The sequence below is a fragment of the Perognathus longimembris genome, chromosome 1, assembly GCF_023159225.1.
Source record: "Perognathus longimembris pacificus isolate PPM17 chromosome 1, ASM2315922v1, whole genome shotgun sequence".
In the NCBI taxonomy this organism is placed as follows: domain Eukaryota; kingdom Metazoa; phylum Chordata; class Mammalia; order Rodentia; family Heteromyidae; genus Perognathus; species Perognathus longimembris.
Window position 1 is genome coordinate 58,292,022 of NC_063161.1, and position 23,562 is coordinate 58,315,583.

Below are 23,562 nucleotides of genomic sequence, written 5' to 3' on the forward strand. Positions count from 1 at the left end.
AATACATGCCTGTGCTAACAGGCTCTTCCAATTTTTCTTTTATTTTGTCTTAGACCTGAGAATACATAGTCATAAACAGAAAATTAGTTAAAACTTTCTGGAAGCATGCTCATTGTACATACAGCAATGTACTTTACTTAATCCCCTAGAGCTTTCTCAATCCAACTAAGATGACAGTCAAGATTGAAAAATCACACACAGTCCTGTACAGTTGAATAAGTTGTTAACTAATCTCTGTGTGATATGTTAAGATAAACTGACAGTCAAGTGTTTGTGTGTGTGTGTGTGTGTGTGTGTGTGTGTGTGTATACACGTGCATTAGTACTGGAGCTTGAACTTGGGGCCTGGTTACTGTCCCTTAGAATTCTTGCTCAAAGTCTGGTGCTCTACTTCTTTCACTACAGCTCCACTTCCAGTTTTGTGCTGGTGAGTCTCTCAGATTTATCTGTCCAGCTTGTCTTTGAACCAAGATCTTCAGATCTCAGCTTCCTGAGTAGCTAAGATTACAGGTGTGAACTCCTGTACTAGGTCCATGCAGAACTTAATGAGTTAAAAGAAAGAAAGTCCAGGCACAGAAATCCTCTTCCTTGTCTTTCTTCATCTTGGTTCTTCTGCTGTGGTAACTCGACTGGCCAACTGGGCAAGGTTTGGACAACAGCATAGGATGGTTTTGTGCATGAAGCCGGGTAGCTCAGTGGCAGGTCATCCTCCAGAAAACGGCGAGGCTTTCACCCCAGTGCTCCTGTTGAGCAAACATGTGTTCAGTCACTTTGAGAGTCATTGATTGTTCAGGGAAGCTCCTGGCCACATACTTGTATTCAGAAGCCTAGATTGTTTTAAACAGGCCAGGAAACAATGGCTGGGATGGCAGGCAGCCCTGTGCTCACATCAGTTAAGTGCAGATGAGGCCACACTGTCACTGTACATTCCCTGTGTCCGCACAGCTCCTTGTGGCTTCCCAGGAGAGCAGTTGTTCTGTGGAGGGACTGAATTCTGGAAGGTTGTTGGTTATTTCTTTCCTGCCAGTCCTGGGGCTTTAACTCAGGCCTGGGTGCTGTCCCTAAGACTGTACTCAAGGACAGTGCTCTACCACTTGAGCCACAGCACCACTTTTGGCATTTTCTCAGTACTTTATTGGAGAAAAGAGTCTTGTGGACTTTCTTGCCCGGGCTGGCCTGGAATGACAATCCTCAGATCTCAGCCTCCTGAGTATCTAGGATTACAGGAGTAAACCACTGGTGCCTGGCTATGGAAGGTTGTTAATATCATAAAGATACAGACACATCCAGACACTGTTGGTTCATACAGGTAATTCTAGCTGCTCAGAAGGCTGAGATCTGAGCATTGTGGGTTCATAGCCAGCCTGGGCAGAAAAGTCCACAAGACTCATATTTACTAACAAAAATCCAAAAGTGGAGGTATAATTCAGGTGGTAGAGTAACAGCCTTGAGTAGAAAAGTCAAGTGAGAGTATGAGGCCCTGAGTTCAAGCCCCAGTATTGGCATACATGCACATACACAGACACATACAGTACAGTTATACAAGAGCTGTCTGATGTTTGCAGAAGCTACAAACTATTTCTGCATAATAATAGCTAACATTTATTAAATATATACATACCAGACACACTTCATCAATGATCTCTCAGAGGGATTATTTTCCCAGCTCATGGAAACCCTGATGCTGTAGCAAGCCAGGTCAAATGGGCTTTATTTAATTCTTTGAAAGCTCTTATTTGAAAAATGACTTCAAACTCATATTGAATAGCAGGGCTGTTGGGGTCAGCTGCACCTTTAAGGGGCCACAGCTGACCTCAGCCTGTCCCTCCCCTTCCTGTCTTTAACAGGAAGAGAAGCCCCTGTTCCTGGGGCTAGCACGTGTGTTATGGCAGAGGGGTACCCCAGGGGCCCATCCTTGGGGGCTGGACCTCTGCCCACAAAGGAAGTCTGACATCACTTGAGGGACAGCCCCTTGGGACCAATCAGGAGCCCCTCTCTTGTGCCCTCCTTTGGGGTATATCTGGGAGGCTCCTCATTTGAATAAACAGAAGCCCTAGAGGTTTTCTCCAGGGGCCCATGCATCCGTGTGGTTCTTGGCGGTTTTGGGGCACCCTGAGACCACACACCACTGAGGCTACCTGTGGCCATCGCTCCCATGTGAGAGCGATAAAGGACCACCCAGGAAGGGGCGGACAAGCCCCTTCCCCCCAAGCGAGGGGAAGTAGAGAGAGAGCCCACAAATGGCGGCCCAGCGTGGGGCAGGATGCCCACGGGAAAAGCAAGTTCAGAGCTGTCGGTAGCCCTCGGGAAAGATGGGAGTGAGTACTCCGGAGCGTGTGGTACCTCCATCTAAGGCAATGGGGCAGAATCAATCCGCATCCCAAGAGGCGGATCGGATCAATGGCACTCGGACCAAGGGCTGAGGGAATTCTGCAGCCCGAGAAGATGGGATCGCAGCTTCGCACCTCTGGGCGCCAGGCGGGGCGGCAGCGGCAGTCTAGCCAGGGCCCCCCGCCCGGGACTAGGGAGCAGCCGTGCATACTGGGCGCTGGCCTCCGGGGATGCGTGACCCAAGGTGGTGGCAGGAGCCGCAGAGGGTCATAGCCCTGGCAATGTTCAGGTCTCGGAGAGCGCGGGCTGCGTGGAGCCTAGCGCCGGCGGCAACCTGCATAGAGTCTGGCGTGGAGCCAGGGCTATGGGGGTGGGGGCGAAGGCAGCGATCGACAACCCGACCCGGAAAGCAGTGGCAGCAGGCATTGTGAGTCTGCAGCATGCATCTGTGTGAATCTATGAGTGTTTCTGTTGAGTGAGGAGAGGTTTCCTTTTGTTTTTATCAACCACGTGGTTCTATTATGGGCAAAATAATACCATTTGCCACTGGAATTCCAGAAAACTTACATGGCCAATTTAAAAAAAAAAAAATTCTAAGCATGCCTCAAAGCTTGTGCACAAGTATCAGTATGTCTGTCCGTGTGTGTTGGTAAAACATGGATTCAAAGTTACTTGCCTTTTGACTACTAATTTAACTTTAATTCTTAATGTTAAACTGTTCTTTGCAGCCTGTGGGTGGAGTCACAGTAAACAGCCTGGAGGCAGTTGTGACTCTTATCACCAAACTCCAAGCCAAAAGAAAAAAAAAAAAGGTTATTCTTTCTCTCCTGTGCTCTCATAAACTCTTTCAAGATCAAGGGACCAGAGTCATTTTGGAACAACTGCGCAAACCTCAATTTTCCTGACTCAGAATTAATACTTTGCTTTATAGGATGCAGGTCAACGTGTGCTAGCTGCATGGACTGTGGCAGTCCGTGGCTACAGGAAGCTGACTCCACAGTCTGTTCCCAAACTGCCTTGTTTTTTTTTTTCTCTGACCTATAGTTGTTGTTTCCCCACTCCCCCCCCCCCACCAGCCGGGGACAGAACCCCGGACCTTGCGCTCATCAGGAAAGCGCTCTTCCACTGAACTAAATCCCCAGAGCCTTGTATATGCCTTTACAGATTGGAAAACTAAGCCCAGAGCACTTGCTCTGGAGAAATGTCTCCCCTTGTTTTCTCTTCAGGAAAACAAAGACTGTAGTGGATTTTTCCATGGAGAAATTGGAAAGCCTGCCTGTACCAGCGATGGACCCAGTGTCGGCCCTGTTTCTTCCCTGGACCCAGCCTGGTGCCCTGCCATGTCATAAGAAAAAAATAATAATAATAGATAAAAATAAAAATTGAAAAAAAAAAGGAGAGGGAGAGGAGAGTAGACCCCATGATTAGTAAGGATAGCTATGCTTATAATATATATCTTAAGAAAATATCTTAAGAAAATTTAAATCTTCCCAAAACAGTGGGAAAGAGCTTTGTAAATGATTTTACAGATTGGAAAACTAAAAACCCAGAGCACTTGCTCTGGAAAAGTGTCTCTTCTTGTTCTCCTTGTTCTCTTCAGGAAAACAAGGAATATACTGCAATTCTTCTGCTCTTCTAAAGAAAATAAGCGCGTCTTGAGGCGCAATATTTAGCTGTGGCAGTGTCGCTTGAGGTTTTGTACAATTAAAGAAATTTTGCACCATGTTTCTTCCACTCCTCTCCCCCCACTGTTTGGTTTAAGGGAGTCCCGTTACAGGGAAATAGGAGCTGAGGGTTTGACACCCAACCTTAATGTTTTTAAAAAGTAAGCGCAAAGATTTAACACCTTCGCTTCAATGTTTATATATAAAAAGAATGTTTTACTAATCACTTATGTTTAAATTATCAGCTACTGTGAACTACCAGGGATGCCAGAGCTCCAGCCTACTTCTACTTCACCACCAAAAGAGGGCTGATGTCTGCACCTTCCTGCACTTGGCAGAAACCAGCTGAGGATTCCAGCTTCTCTGGACAAAGCCAGATGGACGGCCACCTTACCTACCCCTTCCCTCTGTGGAAGAGGCCCCCTATGTATTTATATATATGTCTTATGTTAGCATTTGCCTTATGCCTACATGTATGTTTACAACATCCCCTACTAATTTAAAAAAAAAAAAGAGTAGCAGATGTTGGGGTCAGCTGCACCTTTAAGGGGCCACAGCTGACCTCAGCCTGTCCCTCCCCTTCCTGTCTTTAACAGGAAGAGAAGCCCCTGTTCCTGGGGCTAGCACTTGTGTTATGGCAGAGGGGTACCCCAGGGGCCCATCCTTGGGGGCTGGACCTCTGCCCACAAAGGAAGTCTGACATCACTTGAGGGACAGCTCCTTGGGACCAATCAGGGGCCCCTCTCGTGCCTTTGGGGTATATCTGGGAGGCTCCTCATTTGAATAAACAGAAGCCCTAGAGGTTTTCTCCAGGGGCCGCACATCCGTGTCGTTCTTGGCGGTTTTGGGGCACCCTGCGACCACACGCCACCGAGGCTACCTGTGGCCATCGCTCCCATGTGAGAGCGATAAAGGACCACCCAGGAAGGGGCGGACAAGCCCCGTCCCCCCCAAGTGAGGGGAAGTAGAGAGAGAGAGAGCCCACACAGGGAAACACTTTTTATTCTGCCATCTAGAGTAAGTTATTAAGACTTTCAGGCTTCAGTACTTTTATTTTTCTTTTATGCCAGTCCTGGGGCTTTAACTCTGGGCCTAGGTGCTGTCCTTGAGCTCTTTTGCTCAAGGCTAGTGCTTTACCACTTGAGCTGCAGCACCACTTCTGGCTTTTTTGTTAGTTTGGTGGAGGTAAGAAATCTCTCACAGACTTTCCTGTCAGGGTTAGCTTCAAACCTCAATCCTCAGATCTCAGCTCCCTGAGTAGCTAGGATGACAGATGTTCAGGTTCTTAAAAAGTATGAGCCAGACCAACCAAAAGTCCTTCCCCAGCTCTATAACCATTGGATTCAAACCCTTGTGAGACCTGTAAGCCTGCCTTCTGCCAAGAAAGGCGTGATGGTGGTAGACAGCTTAAAACCACTTGCCTTCCATTTTTGTTCCCCAAAAAGGAAAAAAAAAAAAAAAAAAGGAAAGCTTACCTGAATAGAACCTAAACAGAGGCAGTGATTAGTGACTTTTTTCCTTCCTCCTTTTAAAAATATTTTCTATTCCCCAATTGGTATTTATTTTTTTACTGGGCTTGATAGAAACTCCAGAAGTGAAACTTTCATCCTTTCCATTGAATTCGAAATGAAACTCTAATGAGGAAATGGTCTATTTATATAAGAGTGAGAGGAAGAGGGGAGGACAATTTTTCTCTACTACATTTTTCAGCAAGCTTTTGAAAAATGGCAATTTAGATAAGATTTGTCAGTCTGCCCAAGATGGCCAGTATTCAAACCTCCAGGAAGTTGGAAATAAGTATTGTCCTTTCAACCCAAGCATAGAACCAAGTCCAATTTTCTACCATATTGTGTGTGTGTGTGTGTGTGTGATACTCATTAAAATAATCTTTAAAGTGACTTGCAAATGATTCTGTCTTAAATGAGGGAAAAATAAAATATTCATGCCTCACCTCAGAGAGTCATGAAAAGTAATTTTTCTGTTTTTAAATGTTAATCAAATGATAGCTATGGATACCTGAAAATCTATAGTTGCTCTCTAATTTCAAATTGCCCAGGTTATTGAACGGAGGTCTGAGTAATGATTATAGCGCAAGTTTAGTATATGATTTGGTGTTGATCTTTCCTTTGCATTCATTTGGAGGTATGAGATTCGTTAGGGATTTTTATGGAGACAGGACCTATATGGTTTATTTATGTTCTGGCCATGCCTTCAAATTATGTAAATATTCAATCATCTCTGTCTTGATTTGACTCATCAGAAGTTTGAGTGTCTTCTTTACCTCTCACTTGAAGTTTCCTGACTCTAAGACATTCAGTGTCGGGGGAAATAGGTGCTGCAAAGAGAGAACAAGGAGGCTGAGTACTTTTCAACAATTCCTCATGCTGCCAAGGTGAGAAATCCAGCCCTGACATGGAGGAGCACTGTCTATGCACCTGACAGCGTGGAAATGGCTTCTTCACTGGATGGACAGTGCACCTCAGCACCTTTGGGTGTGTTTACAATTGATTGACAGAGCTGGGGGCAGGGCACATCTCCTTGGCCATCCCTAGGACAAGAAATACTCGCCACGTCCTCAACTGTGTGTCATGGTTAGCTTTGGATAGACAAAACTTCTCACTCACTTGCAGTCCAGGGGAAAGAGCTGAGTGTTAACAACTCTCTTTCTCCTCATTACAACCCATTACCTCCCATTGACCCCCACATTTTCTGACTTTGATCAGCTAAAGCGCTCAGTGCATGGTGGCTGTGATGATTTCTTTCTTGGTCTTTCTTACACAAATGGAAACCCCACCCACTCCCTTAATTTCACTTCTGGGGCCAGAACTGCTCATCTTCCATTCTCGCCTGGCTGGCTCTCCATTTTCTGCAGATCTCAAAGGCCATTTACTAGAAATACCTTTCCTTGCCTGGCACCAGTGGCTCACATCTGTAATCCTAGCTACCTAGGAGGCTGACATTTGAGGACTGTGGTAAGAAAATCCATGAGACTCTTTAATAAACTACCAAAAAAGAAAAGAAAAGAAAAAAAAAAAAACAGGATTGTGACGTGTTCAGCTCAGCCCTTGTGCCTTTAAGATTCTGCAAAGCCTGTGGTGTCTTAACAGCTAATGAGGTTCAAGCACCCCCAGGGCCAAGCCAGCCCCACGCAATGGGCAAGCCTTGCTAGGTTAGGAAGACTTTGCCTTTCCAATCTTGGACTGATATTTCTCACTATTTTCTCATCTCTCGAATGCCTCAGGCAAGCAATTGTAATCAGTTGTCCATCATTTCTAGCTGCCCTGGGAGATGTAATGGGTTCCAATCACCCCACCCATTATTACACAGTGCCGACATCTTGAAAGCCACAATGTTGAATGGACTTAATGCATATTTCTAATTTCAGATGACCACTGGTTATGGGGACTCTTAAATTGAGCACAGCAGGAAACCTGCACTGGTACCTGAACAACTGGGGAACATTGTGAAAGCTTCCAGGAAATGTGAATGCAATCTCCAGAGCTTAGGTGTCTCTCCTATTTCAAATGGATGTCAAGAACATTTAAACTTCCATGCAAGTTGGTATTTTGGTTGTTATTGTGTTTTTTGTACCAGTACTGGGATTGAACTTGAGTCCCTTAGAATTTTGGCCCAAGGCTGGCACTCTACCAAAGGAGCCACAGCTCTACTTCCAGCTTTTTGTTGATTAATTGGAGATAAGAGTCTCCTGGATTTTCCCACCTAGTCTGGCTTTGACCCCCTGAGTAGCTAGGATTACAGGCATGAGCTACTTGTGTTTGTTTCAAGTCGGACTTAATTCTCTTAGAAACTTGCTTTAATCTTAGTTGCCATAAAGTATAAAAATTAACATAGTTGTAACTGAAATTATTCCCTTAAGCACCTACTTATCAAAACAATGGGAGTTGTGAAAAGAGAGCAGAGAGAAATGAAACCAGGAGGTCTGGCAAGTCAGCTGTCAAGTACAGAGTTCCTTTCTATAGTGACTTTGGTATTATTTCTCTCTTACTAGATTTCCAAACATTTAAGAGAACCCCACAGTATATGCTAGATAAAGTGACAGATTCTGGAAAAGAGAAGAAAACTAGCAAACTCTGAAAACTGAAGTCATGACTCCTAACAACTGCTTCATGTATGACTGCTTGAAAAACCTTCCCACTCAGAGTCTTTTATATATTCTATTGCCCAAATATCAAAATTGGGCCCAAGATTTTGGCAACAAGAGGTGAGCAGCTGCTGATGGCACAGGGAGGAGTGAATGGATGGAGGAGGGCTACTGGGTGGGCACAGTTTGTAGCTGTGCAGGTTGGACCAGGAAGCAGGTGCACGGTTGCCCTGAGCTCCACCTTTCCCTCTGGCTTTTGCCTGTGTGGGGAGAATTCACTCCTGGATGAGAAGCCTTTCTATTACCTCCCCTGTCATCCAATTATGACCATGAAAATGTCAATTTGCTCAAAGGATTAAATGGCTGCCTGGAATGAGGCCACAGGGAAAGCCCCCCCACTCCCCCCCACACACTTTTTTTTTGTGCTATACCAGGGCTTGAACACAAGGCCCCACGCTTGTATTGGCTTGCTTGCTCAGGGCGGATGTTCTACCGCTTGAGCCATACCTCTAGCCTGGGTTTTTATTGGTTTATTGGAGATGGGCGTCTCAAAGGCTCTTCTGCCTGAATTGTTTTTCAATCTTGATCCTCCAGATTTCAGATTCTTGAGTAGCTAGGATTAGAGGTATAATTTCTACCAGTTTTTTTTAAATAGATAAGAAGCTTTAATTAAAGATGGAAAGAAAGATCTTACACAGAATTCCCAGCATCCTAAAAATGCAACTTCTAAGAAGAGCACTTTTCTAAGTATGAAGGAGAATGAGAAAATTAGACACAAAATGCTATAGAGATTTATCAAGCTCTTCAAATTGGTTTCTCTCATGTCTTGAAACCAGAAACCAGACCTGTGAGCAGGAAGATATGATGCCTCATTTTGTTGAGTCTCTCTCTCTCCATTGGAAATCACCCAACTACAGCAACACATCTCAGTCAAGTTCAGATATTTATGATATAGGAGCTTGGATATAGGAGCTAAAGACAAACCATGTCAAAAATACAATTTGACAGAGTTAGGGAATCAAAATTCCAAGGATGAGAAATGTGAAAGAACTTAGAAGAACCAAAGTATAAAACTAAATACACCAATAATTGTTAATTATGACAATGATTAATACTACAAACAATTCATATTTCTTGGAGTAGCGAATATGCTATTGGCAGTCTTTATTTATTTTTTGTTGCCAGTCCTGGGATTTAAACTTGGGGCCTAAGAACTATTCCTGAACCTTTTTGCACTGAAGTTAGTGTTCTACCACTTGAGCCACAGCTCCACTTCCACTTTTTTGCTGGTTAACTCACGGTAAGAAACTCATGGACTTTCTTTCCCTGTGCTGGCTGGAACTGTGATCCTCACATCTCAGCCTCCCTAGTAGCTAGGATTACAGGCATTGAGCCACCAGTGCCTGCCTGATATTGGCAGTCTTAATTGGAAAATTGCACTGTTTTGACAGTTGTGTTTCTATAATGTTAATTAATTAATTAAGTAATTGAAACTGAGCTTGCTTGTTCAACTAAATTTTAATTAATACAAAATTGGAACTAGTCAAACAAAGCAATGCTTACCAGCAGCCTTTTGAGACTTGTTTAATGAACAGATCGAGATGATATATACTTGGGTGTCATTTATTTGTAAATTATATTGTTAAAGGGCCCAAGGGCATGTGAAAAAGTTTATTCTTGAGTGGTTTAAACTTTCTTCCTACCTATGACCTTACTTAGTAATTATTGTTCTATTAATGACTGTATTGTTAATCTTCTTGGCATGGTGACATTCACAGAGAACAAAAGACTGCCAAACAGCCTTTCCCAAATTCTAAGAGTGTGGCAAGTGAGTCAATGGTGTTTTCTGTGTTTTATTTGGCTGAGTTGTTCTAGTGGAAGCCCATCAGATATCTTAACATGGAGAGGGAACATGTCATGGTCCAGCTAATCGATCTATTCCTTTTTTATCTTTCCTTCCTTCCTCTTGTCTTTCTCTCCATCTCTCCATCTTGTCTCTTTACTGTAACTTTGCAGGTCAGTCCTTGACATTTATGTTTGTGGGTGGGGACACACTAATCAAGTGTTTGTTAATTGTGACTTTATCAAGGATACTGAATATACACAAGGAGAGCTTCCAGGGATTGAACTCAGGGCTCAAGGCTTGCTTTGCACCTTGAGACCATACATAACCTGTTTGCTTTCAGTTTGTTTTCACACAGAGTCTTGTGCTTTTGTCCATGCTAACTTTGGACTTGGCTCCTGATTCTTGCACCCTGGAGAAGACAGGATTGACAGGCATTAGCCACTGCACCTGGCTATCACAAGGTCTTGCTAAATTTGACCTGGGTTGCTTTTGAACTGCATTCCTCCTATTACTGCCTCCTGAGCAGCTAGAATCACAGAGATACTTTCAGTTAAGAAGATCTTCTTTACTCTTCATAATTCTCTTAAGACTTTTAGAAGCAACTGTTCTTTTTATTTTTTCCTTCATTGAACAGATAGGAAACAAGTCTCAGAAAAGCGAATTATAAGCCTGGGTGCTGGGGCTCACACCTGTAAGCCTAGCTACTCAGAAAACTAAGATCTGAGGATCACAGTTCAAAGCCAGCCAGGGCAGGTAATTTTATGAGATTCTTATCTCTAATTAACCAGCAAAAAGCCAGAAGTGGATTGTGGCTCAAGTGATACAGTACCAGCCTTGTGTGGAAAAGATGATCACAATCATGAGGTGTTGAGTTCAAGACCCAGTACATGCACAAAATAATGGAAAGAAAATTGAATATTAAGGGCTGGGAATATGACCTAGTGGTAGAGTGCTTGCCCAGCACGCATGAGGCCCTGGGTTCAGTGCCTCAGCATGATATATACAGAAAAGGCTGGAAGTGGTACTGTGGCTCATGGTAGAGTGCTAGCCTTGAGCAAAAAGAAGCCAGGGACAGTGCTCAGGCCCTGAGTCCAAGGCCCAGGACTGGCAAAAGAGAAAAGAAAATTGAAGATTAACAATTACTAAATAAAGAAATTGCAAATATTATAAACACATATGCTAACCATTTTTATGTGCCACTGCATCGCATGGTTCAATGATAATACCACACAGGTATAAGTCAGAAATATTCTTTTTCTAGCTGTATTCTTTTTCCATTTTTTTCCTGGCATTGGAGTTTGGACTCAGGGCCTTGTGCTTGCTGGGCTGACATGGTACCACTTAAGCTATCACTCTGGCCCAAGTAATTGTTGGTTATTTTAAACATGGAGTCGATCAGACTTTTCTGCCTAGGTTGGCTTTGAACTGTGTTTATCTAGATCTCATCTTTCTGAGTTAATATTGCAGGCATGAGCTACTGGCACTGGACTTGTTTTCCTTCCTCCAGAAGTTAAGAGATTATTAACATTTCTTCATGACTTAGACCTCTACCAATTCTGTTCCCTGGAAAGCCTTAAAACCAAACATGAAAAATTCAGAATATTTAACCTGTATTTCCATACTTTAATTTTACCTTCTGATGATTAGTTTTGGCCATATCAAGACTATGTTTCTGCACCACTCATCATGAGAGAACTGAGTGTCCTTTAGTGCTTTTCTCATAAATTCTGATGGAAGATCTTATAATCTGGATCCAACTTTGTCTTGTAATTTTTGCTAATGCACCTAGGTTGAACAGGTGCCACTTCATTCAATATAAGTTAATATTTGCACTTATGTAAATGGACAGAGTTAATCATGTTTTGTCTTCAAAACATTCAAAGCAATTTTTTTTAATTTTTTTTCAAATTTTGATTGCCAAAGTGAAGTACAGAGAGGTTACAGTTTCATATGTTAGGCATTGGATACATTTCTTGTACTGTTTGTTACCTCATCCCTCATTCCCTCCTCCCTACTCCCCCTTTCCCTTTCCCCCCATGAGGTGTTCAGTTCAATTACACCTGTTTGTTTTGCAAGTATTGCTTTTGTAGTCATTGGTCTTTTATTACCCTGTGTCTCTCGATTTTGGAATTCCCTTTCAATTTCCTAGTTCTAATACCAATATAGACAGTTTCCAATATACTCAGATAAGATTACAGAGATAGTGTAGATACAACCACAGGAGGTGATACAAGAACAACATCCATAGTAGAAGCTACAGATACACATGGGATGTTGAAAGTAGTTACAACTGTGATAATAACAATTGTTTCCATAACACGGAGTTTATTTCACTTAGCATCATCTCATGTGATTATAAGGGTATAGCTATTGGGCTCTTGTGATCCTCTGCTGTGACTTGCCTAAACCTGTGCTAATTATTCCCAATAAGGGAGACCATAGAGTCCATGTTTCTTTGGGTTTGGCTCACTTCACTTAGTATAATTTTTTCCGAGTCCTTCCATTTCCTTACAAATGGGACAATGTCATTCTTTCTGACAGCGGCATAAAATTCCATTGTGTATATGTACCACATTTTCCTGATCCATTTGTCTACTGAGGGGCATCTGGGTTGGTTCCAGATTCTAGCTATGACAAATTGCGCTGCGATGAACATTGTTGTGCTGGTGGCTTTACTGTGATTTTGTTTGTGGTTGTTTGGATAGATACCCAAAAGTGGGGTTGCTGGGTCATAGAGGAGTTCTATATTTAGCCTTCTGAGGAATCTCCATACTGCTTGCCAGAGTGGCTGAACCAGTTTACATTCCCACCAACAATGAAGTAGGGTTCCCTTTGGGCACATCCCCTCCAACAATTGTTATTGTTAGTTTTCTTGATATAGGACATTCTTATTGGGGTGAGATGGAATCTCAATGTTGTTTTGATTTGCATTTCTTTTATGGCCAGTCATGTAGAACACTTTTTCATATGTCTCTTGGCCATTCTCATTTCCTCATCAGAGAAGTCTCTTTGTAAGTCTTTAGCCCAATTGATGAGGGGGCTATTGGTTCTTTGCGGTTTTGTTTTGGAGGAAGGTAATTTTTTTAGTTCTGCAAATATTTTAGATATGAGACCTTTGTCAGTTGAATGGCCGGTAAAGATCTTCTCCCAGTCTGTGGGCTTTCTGTTTATCTTGTGAGCTATGTCCTTTGCTGTGCAGAAGCTCTGCAGTTTCATGCAGTCCCATTTGTCCAACCTTTCTTTGATTTGCAGCCTTTCTGGGTCTTGGTTAATGAAGTTCCGTCCTGCACCAAGGAGCCCAAGTGTTTCTCCTACTCCTTCCTTTAGTGTTTTCAGGGTGTCTGTTTTGATTTTGAGGTCTTTAATCCATTTGGAATTGATTTTGGTGCACGGTGATATCTAAGGATCTAGTTTTAGTTTGTTGCATGTGTTGAACTAGTTTTGTCAGCACTATTTGTTAAAAAGGCTATCTTTCTTCCAAACTATTATTTTAGGTCCTTTATCAAAGATTAAGTAGGCGTATTTCTGTGGGTTCATTTCTGGGTCTTCAATTCTGTTCCATTGGTCTTCAGGGCTGTTCCGGTGCCAATACCAAGCTGTTTTTATCACTATAGCTTTATAATAGAGCTTAAAGTTGGGTATTGTAATTCCTCCAGCACTGTTCTTTCTGCTTAGGATTGTTTTTGCTATTCTAGGTCTTCTATTGTTTCATATGAATTTCTGGATTGTTTCTTCTATTTCCTTAAAAAATGGTGTTGGGATATTAATGGGTATTGCATTGAATTTGTAGATAGCCTTTGGCAATATTGCCATTTTGATTATATTAATCCTCCAAATCCAGGAGCATGGGAGGTTTTTCCATTTCCTTCGTTCTGCCTTAATTTCATTTTTCACAATTTTAAAGTTCTCATCGTAGAGGTCTTTCACTTCTTTGGTTAAGGTTATTCCTAGGTATTTTATGCTTTTGGGGGCTATTGCAAAAGGAGTTGCTTTCCTGATTTCAGCCTCGGTCTTTGGGTAGTTATCATAGAGAAAGGCCGTTGATTTTTGAGGGTTTATTTTATATCCTTCAACTTTGCCAAAGTTTTGTATCAGCTCTAGTAGCTTGGGGGTAGAGTCTATGGGGTTCTTTAGGTATAGGATCAAGACATCTGCGAAGAGAGAAAGTTTAACTTCATATTTTCCTATTGGATCCCCTTTATATTTTCTTCTTGCCTAATTGCTCTGTCTAGGAATTCTAGTACTATGTTGAAGAGCAGGGGAGAGAGTGGATATCCCTGCCTTGTTCCTGATTTTAAAGAGAATGGCTTTAGTTTTTCACCATTTAGAGTTATGCTTGCTGTTGGTTTGTCATAAACTGCCTTGATTATATTCAGGAATGTTCCCTGGAATCCCAGTTTTTCCAGGGCTTTTAGCATAAATGGATGCTGGATTTTATCAAACGCTTTTTCCGCATCCAGAGATAAAACCATGTGGTTCTTTACCTTGCTCCAGTTGATGTGGTGGATTACATTAATTGAATTGCGTATATTAAACCAACTTTGCATTCCTGGGATGAATTCAGTTTGATTGTGGTGTATGATTTTTTTGATGACCTGTTGAAGTCGATTGGTCAGAATTTTATTGAGAATTTTTGCATCTATGTTCATCAGGGAAATCGGTCTATACTCCTCTGTCCGTGATGAGTCCATGCCTGGTTTTGGGATGAGGAGTATACTGGCTTCATAGAATGTGTCTGGTAGTGAACGTTCTTTTTCAATTTCATTGAAGAGTTTGCGAAATATTGGTGTGAGTTCTGTTTTGAAGGCCTTGTAGAATTCTGCAGTGAATCCGTCTGGACCTGGGCTTTTCTTGGATGGGAGATCATTTATTGCCGTTTCTATTTCAATACTGGATATGGGTCTGTTTAGAAGGTTTAAATCTTCATGGTTTAGTTTGGGGATATGAATTTTTTCTAGGAAAGCATACATTTCTTCCAAGTTCTGGAATTTGTTGGCATAAAGGTTTGCAAAATAGTCCCTCATTATTTTCTGAATTTCGGTTATTTCTGTGGTGATGTTACCTGTTTCATCTCTTATCTTGTTTATTTGAGTGTGCTGCCTTCATTTTTTTGGTCAGGTATGCCAGGGGTCTGTCTATCTTGTTGATTTTTTCGAAGAACCAACTCCTTGTTTTGTTGATTCTTTCGATGGTTTTTCGTCTCTAATTGATTTATCCTGATTTGATTTTAATTATTTGCTTCTGTCTATTGACTTGGGGTTTGGCTTGTTGTTCTCTTTCGAGGAGATTAAGGTGCTTTCTTAAATTATTGAGTTGCTGTTTCTCCAGTTTGTTTGTGTATGCGCTCAGAGATATAAATTTTCCTCTGAGTACTGCCTTTGCTGTGTCCCAAAGGAGCTTGTACTTTGTGTCCCCATTTTGGTTGAATTCCATAAACATTTGAATTTCCGTTTTAATTTCTTCGATGAGCCACTGATGGTTCAGCAGTGTGTTGTTTAGTCTCCATGAATTGCAGGATTTTCTGTGGTGGCTGTTTGAGTTGAGCTCTAATTTTATTCCATTGTGGTCTGAGAGAATGCAGGGAATCGTTTTGATACTTCTGAATTTGTGCAGATTTTCTTTGTGCCCTAAGATGTGATCTATTTTGGAGAATGTTCCATGTGATGCGGAGAAGAATGTTTATTTTGTTGTAGCTGGGTGGAATATTCTGTAGATGTCGTTTAAGTCTAGTTGGTCTATGTAATTATTTAGTTCTGTGGTTTCTTTGTTCAGTTTTTGGTGTGTTGATCTGTCCAGAGGTGATAGTGTAGTGTTAAAGTTCCCAACTATTAATGTGTTTGGGTCTATGGGTGTTTTTAGAGTCAGTAGTGTTTGTTTGATGAAGTTGGGTGCTCCTGCATTCGGTGTGTAGATATTTAGAAAGGTTATATCTTCCTGTAGGAGAGATCCCTTTACTAGTATGTAGTAACCTTCTTTGTCTCTTCTTACCTTTTTTAATTTGAAGTCAATTTTGTCTGATACTAGGATTGCAACTCCAGCCTGCTTATGGGGGCCATTTGCTTGATAAATTTGATTCCAGCCTTTCACTTTTAGAATATGTTTACTTTTGTTGGATAGATATGTCTCTTGGAGGCAGCAGAAAGATGGATCTTGATTTTAGATCCAACTTATGAGCCTCTGTCTTTTGATTGGAGAATTAAGTCCATTAATGTTGAGAGTTAGGATTGAGAGATGATCGTTTGTTCATTTCATTATCACTATCTTGTTAAAAGCTGTGTCTTCCCATTTCTTGATCTGATGTTTACTATTTAGGGTTCATTTCTCTGTCTGTATTGGGATCTTGATTATTTTCCCTGTATAGTACATCTTTGACGATTTTCTGTAAAGCTGGTTTGGTGGAGATATATTGATTCAGTTTTTCCTTACTGTGGAAGACTTTTATTTGACCTTTGCCTATGAATGAGAGTTTGGCTGGGTACAGTATTCTTGGTTGGTAGTTACTTTTGTGTAGTGTTTGGTATCCCTCATTCCAGTCTCTCCTTGCTTTCATGGTCGCTGCTGAGAATACTGGGGTAATTCTGATTGCTTTTCCTTTATCTGTGATTGTTTTCTTCTCCCTAACATCTTTAAGGATTCTTTCCTTGTACTCTACTGATCCTGTTTTGATCACAATGTGTCGGTGGGATGTCCTATTCTGGTCTGGTCGGTTTGGGGTTCTAATTGCTTCTTGTATCTGTATAGGCCTATCCTTCTGGATATTTGGGAAGTTCTCAGCTAATATTCTGTTAAATAGGTTGCCTATCCCATTATTCTTTCTCCAAGTTTTCCTCAATACCTATTATCCTTAAATTGGGCTTCCTGATCATGTCTTGAATCTCCTGTAGCGATCTGTTTGGTTGATTGGACTGGATTTTTATTGATTTTTGATCTTTCTCCATAGATTCTAGGGAATCTTCAGCTCCTGAGATTCGATCCTCTGCTTCAGTTAGTCGGGACTGTAGGCTAGCTACTTGATTTTGAATCTCTTTTCCTTCTGACTTGTCTTTCCTGATGATTTCCATGTCATCTCTTAGGTCTTGCATGGATTTCTTTACTTCATTAATTTGTTTTTGAGTGCTGTCTCTCAAATCTTTTACCTGGGTAGCTTTCTTTTCATTTGACTCTTGAATTTCATTTATCTTTCTATTTGTTGAGGCCAAGAAATCATCTATTACTTTATGGAAGGATTGCTGTATCAATTCAAACTTTTCATTTAACATGTTTATCAGTAGACTTTGTAAAGCATTTTGAGGGTTCTCTTCTATGTCTTTGATTGACTGCTCTGTTTCCTGCTTGTTTTGAGTGGGAGAAAAGACTCCATTGTTTCCCATCTTTCTTGTGTTTCTTCTGCCCATTTGGATTGGGAATGCCAATCTACAAGCACCTGTGAGCACCGTTTAAGACCCAAAGCAGCCCTTACCGAGCACTGTTGTGTAAATCTTATAAGTTCACAATTATATACAGATACCTTGTATACCTGTCTATAAAATTAGATTTGGTGTTCTTAAAGAATACAATTTCAGTATAATAACTGATCCTGGGCCCTGTGTTCAGTAGTTACTTATTTACTCTTACAATCCTATGAGCAATTCTTGTTCTTATATTAAGTTCTTTTAGGACTGGCTTTCTCTATGAACCCCTTTGATTCACTCAGATTAAGCAGGGATACCCTCTATCCAATAACCAGGAGTCAATGCAACCTGGAGGTCCTGGCAGTAAATCAGAAGGGAAAGTTAGACGTAGTAAAGAGAATAGAGTAAAATGTATTGGGGGGGGGGGTGATGATTTTGGTTTAGTTTCAGTGACGTGGAAATGTGGAAGAGGGTAGAATCAGTAGAAAGAACAAGGTTAAAATGATAGACAATGGAGAGTTAGCAGAAAAGAGTGGAGGTGTTATTCATAGGAAAGTAATTTTTAAAGAAAGAGAATGCAAAGAGAGAAATAATGAAAAAATACTGGAAGACAGATGCACAAAACAGAGAAAAATTATTTAAAAAAAAAAAAAGGAAAAAAACCAGAAAAATGAACAATCAAAAAAGAAAAACACCAACGTATGATACTGTAACCTCTCTGTACGTCAGTTTGATAATAAAAATTTGAGAAAAAAAACCCAACATTTTAATATTCAAAAAAAAAAGAAAAACAATCTTGATAAAACAAACAAGTAAAAATGAAAAACAAAAAAACTACATTTCAGAAGTGAAAAATTTTTTTTAAAAAAGTTTAAAAAATGATTGAAAAGAAAAAAAAATGGAGTCCTTCTTGTTTGGGTGGCCTTTCCCCAATCTCTTGTTTCCTTGTGATGGTCTGCAGTCTATTTTCCTGATTGGCTGGTTTGACTTGCTATCAGTTTGCAAGGGGTGGATCTGTTCTGACCCTTCTCCCCTGTTGGTGCAATCCTGGGTCTCCATGGTTCACACAGCTTTTAGGTAGGCCTTGGGTGTCCTCTGTAGATGGGGACATGAGCAGTCTCTGGAACCGTGGCTCCTCTGCTGTGGGGCTGCGGCCTTTAATGCCTGGCTTTGAATAGGCTGTGTACTCAGCACGGCGGGGCGCCTCTGGCCTGGTTTACCCGGCTGAGAGTTGCTTGCCTGGGGAGGTTCCTCCCTCCTGGGCTGGGCGGCCGCCTGGCCGAGCTGGCTATGGAATTCAGCTCTGTTTCAGGCTGGGAATTGGGCTTCCTCTGTGATGGGACCATTTATCTGTCTCAGGAATTGTTTGTTCCCCCATCTGTTGTTTCTGTGCCGCCAGTAGCTGCTCACCGCTTATGCTTTAAATTTAGAAATTTTGGCGGGCAGGGCGGGGCACCTCTGGCTAAGCCATGGCCCAGGATGAGCCTCCCACCTGGGCAGGGGGTGTTCTCCTGGGTGGAGCTGGCTCTCACTGGTCGGTCCCTCTTGCCCTTTTCAAAGATGGCTCCTTTGTCCTTGCTTTTCCCAGGCCCGCTTTAGTTCCAGTCTGGTCTGACCCTATGCCAGTGTCAAATATTGCGCTTTGCTCTGGCGGTGGGGGAAGGGCTGCCTTCCAGAAGCTGCTCTGTGGGCGCGAGTGAGAATATCTTTCATGGGGTACTCATGCTTTCTCTGTGATTTCAGGTCATCCGTGCTCAGCCGCCATCTGGAGGATTTCTCCCTGGTCTACGCTGTGTGCTTTAGCCATGGAGTGTGGGGTGCTGTGTCGGGTGCTGTGCTGGCGCCGGCACTGGCGTGGCGGCGGGATGCCGCCCGGAGCTCAAATCTGTGTTTTCAGAAGAGCAAAGTCGATTTTTCCTTCCTGGCCAGAATTCCTGTACTGTTAGAACTTACTCTGGCTGTCTTTCTAGGAGTAAAAGTTTCTATGGGGTGAGAAAAGTGCGATGTCGGAGGGAGCTCAGCTAGGGCTCTGCTGCTCCTCCGCCATCTTCCCGGAAGTCTGAAAGCAATTTTCTTTAACATGCACATTATCTCTTTGTCTTTTCTTATAACCTTTCTGAAAAATGTTTAAAATGTCTTCACTAGATGTATTTGTGGATTGAAAAACTCATCATAAGTAGAATGACATGTCCTCTACTAAAAATAAAAACAAAACAACAAAACTTCCCCCAAACTCTACCACAACATCTCATGGGAATAGTTAAGAATTAAATGCACTCACTATTGAGCTGGGTACCAGAAGATCACACCTGTAATCCAAACTACTCAGGAAGCTGATATCTGAGGATCACAGTCCAAAGCATCCTGCTCAGGCAGGAAATTCTATGAGACTCTCATCTCCAGTTAACCACCAAAAGTGGAGCTGTGGCTCAAGTGGTAGAGCACTAGTTTAAAGTAAAAGAGCTATGTGAGAGAGCCTGGGTCCTGAGTTCAAGCCCCAGTATCAGCATAAGCCAGATTCAGAGAAACATATGTTGTATGTCTTTCCTCATTTGTGATAGCTAGAATGTGCCTATAAATCTACAAGTAAACACACTGGATGGTACAAAAAATTTCACGAGGACAGGATAAATTATACAGGATTCTAGGCATCCACTCATAGTGAGACCAAAGGAGGACACTTTTTGTAGAGGAACACAAATGCATAATGCTCAAGTGCATCTAATCATATAACATAATATTTATCAAAATGAACTCCAGGAAATGGAAACAATAAGTTTTTTTCTTTGTTGCCATTTTTATTTTATTTTCATTTTGTCTTGTTTGTACATTTGTTTGGGAGGGTTTGGGGAGGCACAGAAATGGAAGCACAAAGGGTGAACAAATGAAGCAGTGATACTTACTGGACACTGTATGGAAAATGAATTATACATCTTGTGGTGGGGATGGGAGGGGAAAACTGGGAGAGAGCAAGGGAAGTAGTGACATTGTCTAAAAAGAAATGTACTCTTTACCTGACTTATGCAACTGTAACCCCTCTGTAGAACACATTTATTATAATAATAAAAATGCATGAAAAAGAAAAAGATAAGCAAAATAAAGTAAAGTAGTCACTATTGAAGGGCTGATACTGAAAACAGGACCTATAGACCAAAAATACTTCTCAGAATATATGAGTTGTGTATATACAAATATAACAACATATTTAAACATTTGCATACAAGTTGAAATACTAATTTTGTGTATATGTTTATATTATTCCCACATATGACACACACAGGCATCTGAAACACTACAATTACCTTACTCCTCTTTAGGTAAGCAATACAAAATGAATGTTGATTTACTTCATCACACAGCAGCAAAAGACAAGATGTTTTGAGTGAAATGCAAAAGATAGTCTTTCTGGTTTTTTTTTTTCTCATTTTGATAATTTACTGAAGCCTGAGTGGCATAAATACAAATAGAAAGAAAAGATATGACAATGACTGAATGCACGCAGCTACCAATATTACGTTTACATTTGTGACAATGGAGTTAAATTAGCCTGCGATAGTGCCTGGAGATGCATCTCCTCCTCTCAGCTTCCGTCCCAGCTTAGTCCTACACAATTCATAGACACAGAAGCAGGATAAAATTAAATCTTAGTCTGCAAAGCATTTCCAAGTTGTGGGTAGAGATGAGATAATTATTTGAGTATGTATTTATTATGTGTCAATACTGGAGCTTGAACTCAGGAAATGGGCACTATACTGTAGCTTTCTCCTCAAGACCAGCACTTTACTGCTTGAACTGCATGTCCACTTTCTGGTTTTTGGTGGTTATCTGGAAATAGGAGGTTCATGGACTTTCCTGCCTGGGCTAGCTTCAAATTGTGAACCTCAGATCTCAGCCTGGCAAGTAGGATCACAAGCATGAGCCACCAATGCTTGACTGCATTATTTCTTTATCTTCTTACTCATAATTTCATAATGTATTGCCTATAATAAAATGGAATGGTGTTATAAATAAATCTCATGGATCTTGCAGCCACTTGCATCTAGCGTCTACAGTATTTAACACCAAGTATTTCCAGGAAACCTGAATGGTGGCTGAAGTGCTCTTTTGAGTGATGATGCTGCTGCCTTGGGATTTCACAACTGCTCCATTAGTTGCCTGAGATTGCTTTGGGCACTGCAATCTTCTAGTAGCTCTGTTGCTGCTTTCACAGGCATCAGAGGAAAAGTTCACATGTCCTAAAGGAGGTAAGGGGGCGGCAAGCAGAAAGCCTCTCTTTCCCTATGTTACAATTTGTCACATGGGTCCCTAAGCCTCATTTATCTGCATACCTCTTTCAGTACTTTCTGGGACTCTATACCTTTAGTTTTATTATGTATGTATGTATGTATGTATGTATGTATGTATGTATGTATGTATGTGTGTGTGTATGTATGTATGTATGTATTTACTAACTTGCTTACTTATATCGGTTGTGGGGCTTGAAATCAGGGCCTGGGCACTGTCTCCGAGCTCTTCAGCTCAAGGTTAGCATTCTACTACTTGAGCCCTAGCTCCACTTCTGGTTTTCAAGTGGTTAATTAGACATAAGAGTTTCATAGCAACTTTCCTGCCCTGGCTGGCTTCAAACCGTGATCCTCAGATCTCAGCCTCCTGAGTAGCAAGGATTATGGGCATGAACTGGCAGTACCCAGCTCACCTTTAGTGTATGTGTATGAATACATATACATATACACACATATATACATATATAAAGTATATATATACATATACATATATATACATATATACATATATATGTATATATATATATATATATATATATATACTTTTTCTTCCTTTCTATGCAAGTGTTCAGGTGGCAGTGTATTTGAGTGACAGCCACTATGTCACCTTCAAATTTCTCATTCTCTTTCACTGACAAAGGTTTTATTTATAAATGCTACATGTCTGGTTCTTTCTGTATAGATGAATTATTTTCTAGGTAGCTTCTTAGATCCTATGAATACAGACTTAAGTCTGGGACATATCAAAGTTGTAAACAAAAGACATAGATTGGACTGGAGTTGAAATTCTTTGCTGCAGAAATGTAGCCATATTTCTAGGCTAGTAGAAATAAAAGTCAGTACCGGACACTGGTGGCTCATATTTGTAAACCTAACTCCCCAGGAGGCTACAGCCTATAGGATCACAGTTCAAAGACAGTTTGACAGAAAAATCCACGACACTCCATTTCTAATGAATGAGCAAAAACCTGGGCTCAAGATATGGACAAGTGGTAGAGCACCAGCTATGAGCAAGAAAGTCAAGTCAAGCTAGAACATATGTTTCTGAGTTTAAGCTACAGTACCTTCCAGCATGAGAGAGAGAATGTGTGTGTGTCTGTGTGTGTCTGTATGTGTGTGAGAGAGAGAGACAGAGACAGAGAGAGACAGAGAGAGAGAGAGAACGTTCTGATGTTTCCTTGACAAAAAATGAATGCCAATTTCAAAGGAAAACAGTGTAATGCTTAATATTGATATTCATTTTAAAAAAGGAGCCACATTGAATATGCCATAATTTAATTAAAAGTCTGCTTCGAGTTCCTAAGTTGACCAGACATTCTTGAGGAAAACAATTCTCGAGATGGATTTCTATTTTCACTGTATCTTTTTGGATCTTTAATTTTCTCATTTGTAAATTGCTAGGTCCTAATAGAATATGTAGAAAATTATGAATTTAGGAATTGTAAATCCTCCTTAGATACATAACCCTATAATTTCCCTCCTTCCTGTGTAATTAAAAATGTTTTAATGGTAAAATATTTTTATCTGTGTGTGCGTGTGTGTGTGTGTGTGTGTGTGTGTGCACGCGCACGTGTGCTTGCATGCAGTAGGAGTCTTTATCTCAGGGCCTGGGCACTGTCCTTAGCTAAGGGGGACCTTGTTCACCAGAGTGGAGAGGGCACCCCTCTTAGAGGCTGTGGGGTTTCTAAGAGATTTATGGTGGAAATGTGATCAAGTGTAGCACAATGCAGGGGCAGGGGGCTGAAAGTTTTGTGTGGTTGCAGGGGCTGGGGACCCAGACTCGGAGAGGAGATTTAGATGAGCAAGACCTAATAGCCAAAGGCTATTCTCTTTTGAGAAACTCAGTTCATTGCAAGCTGCATTTCTATCAAAACTGGAGTATTTCTTTCAAAACTGTAGCACATATGGAGGATGGTTAAAGGAAAAGTAGCATATCTGGAAAAAAA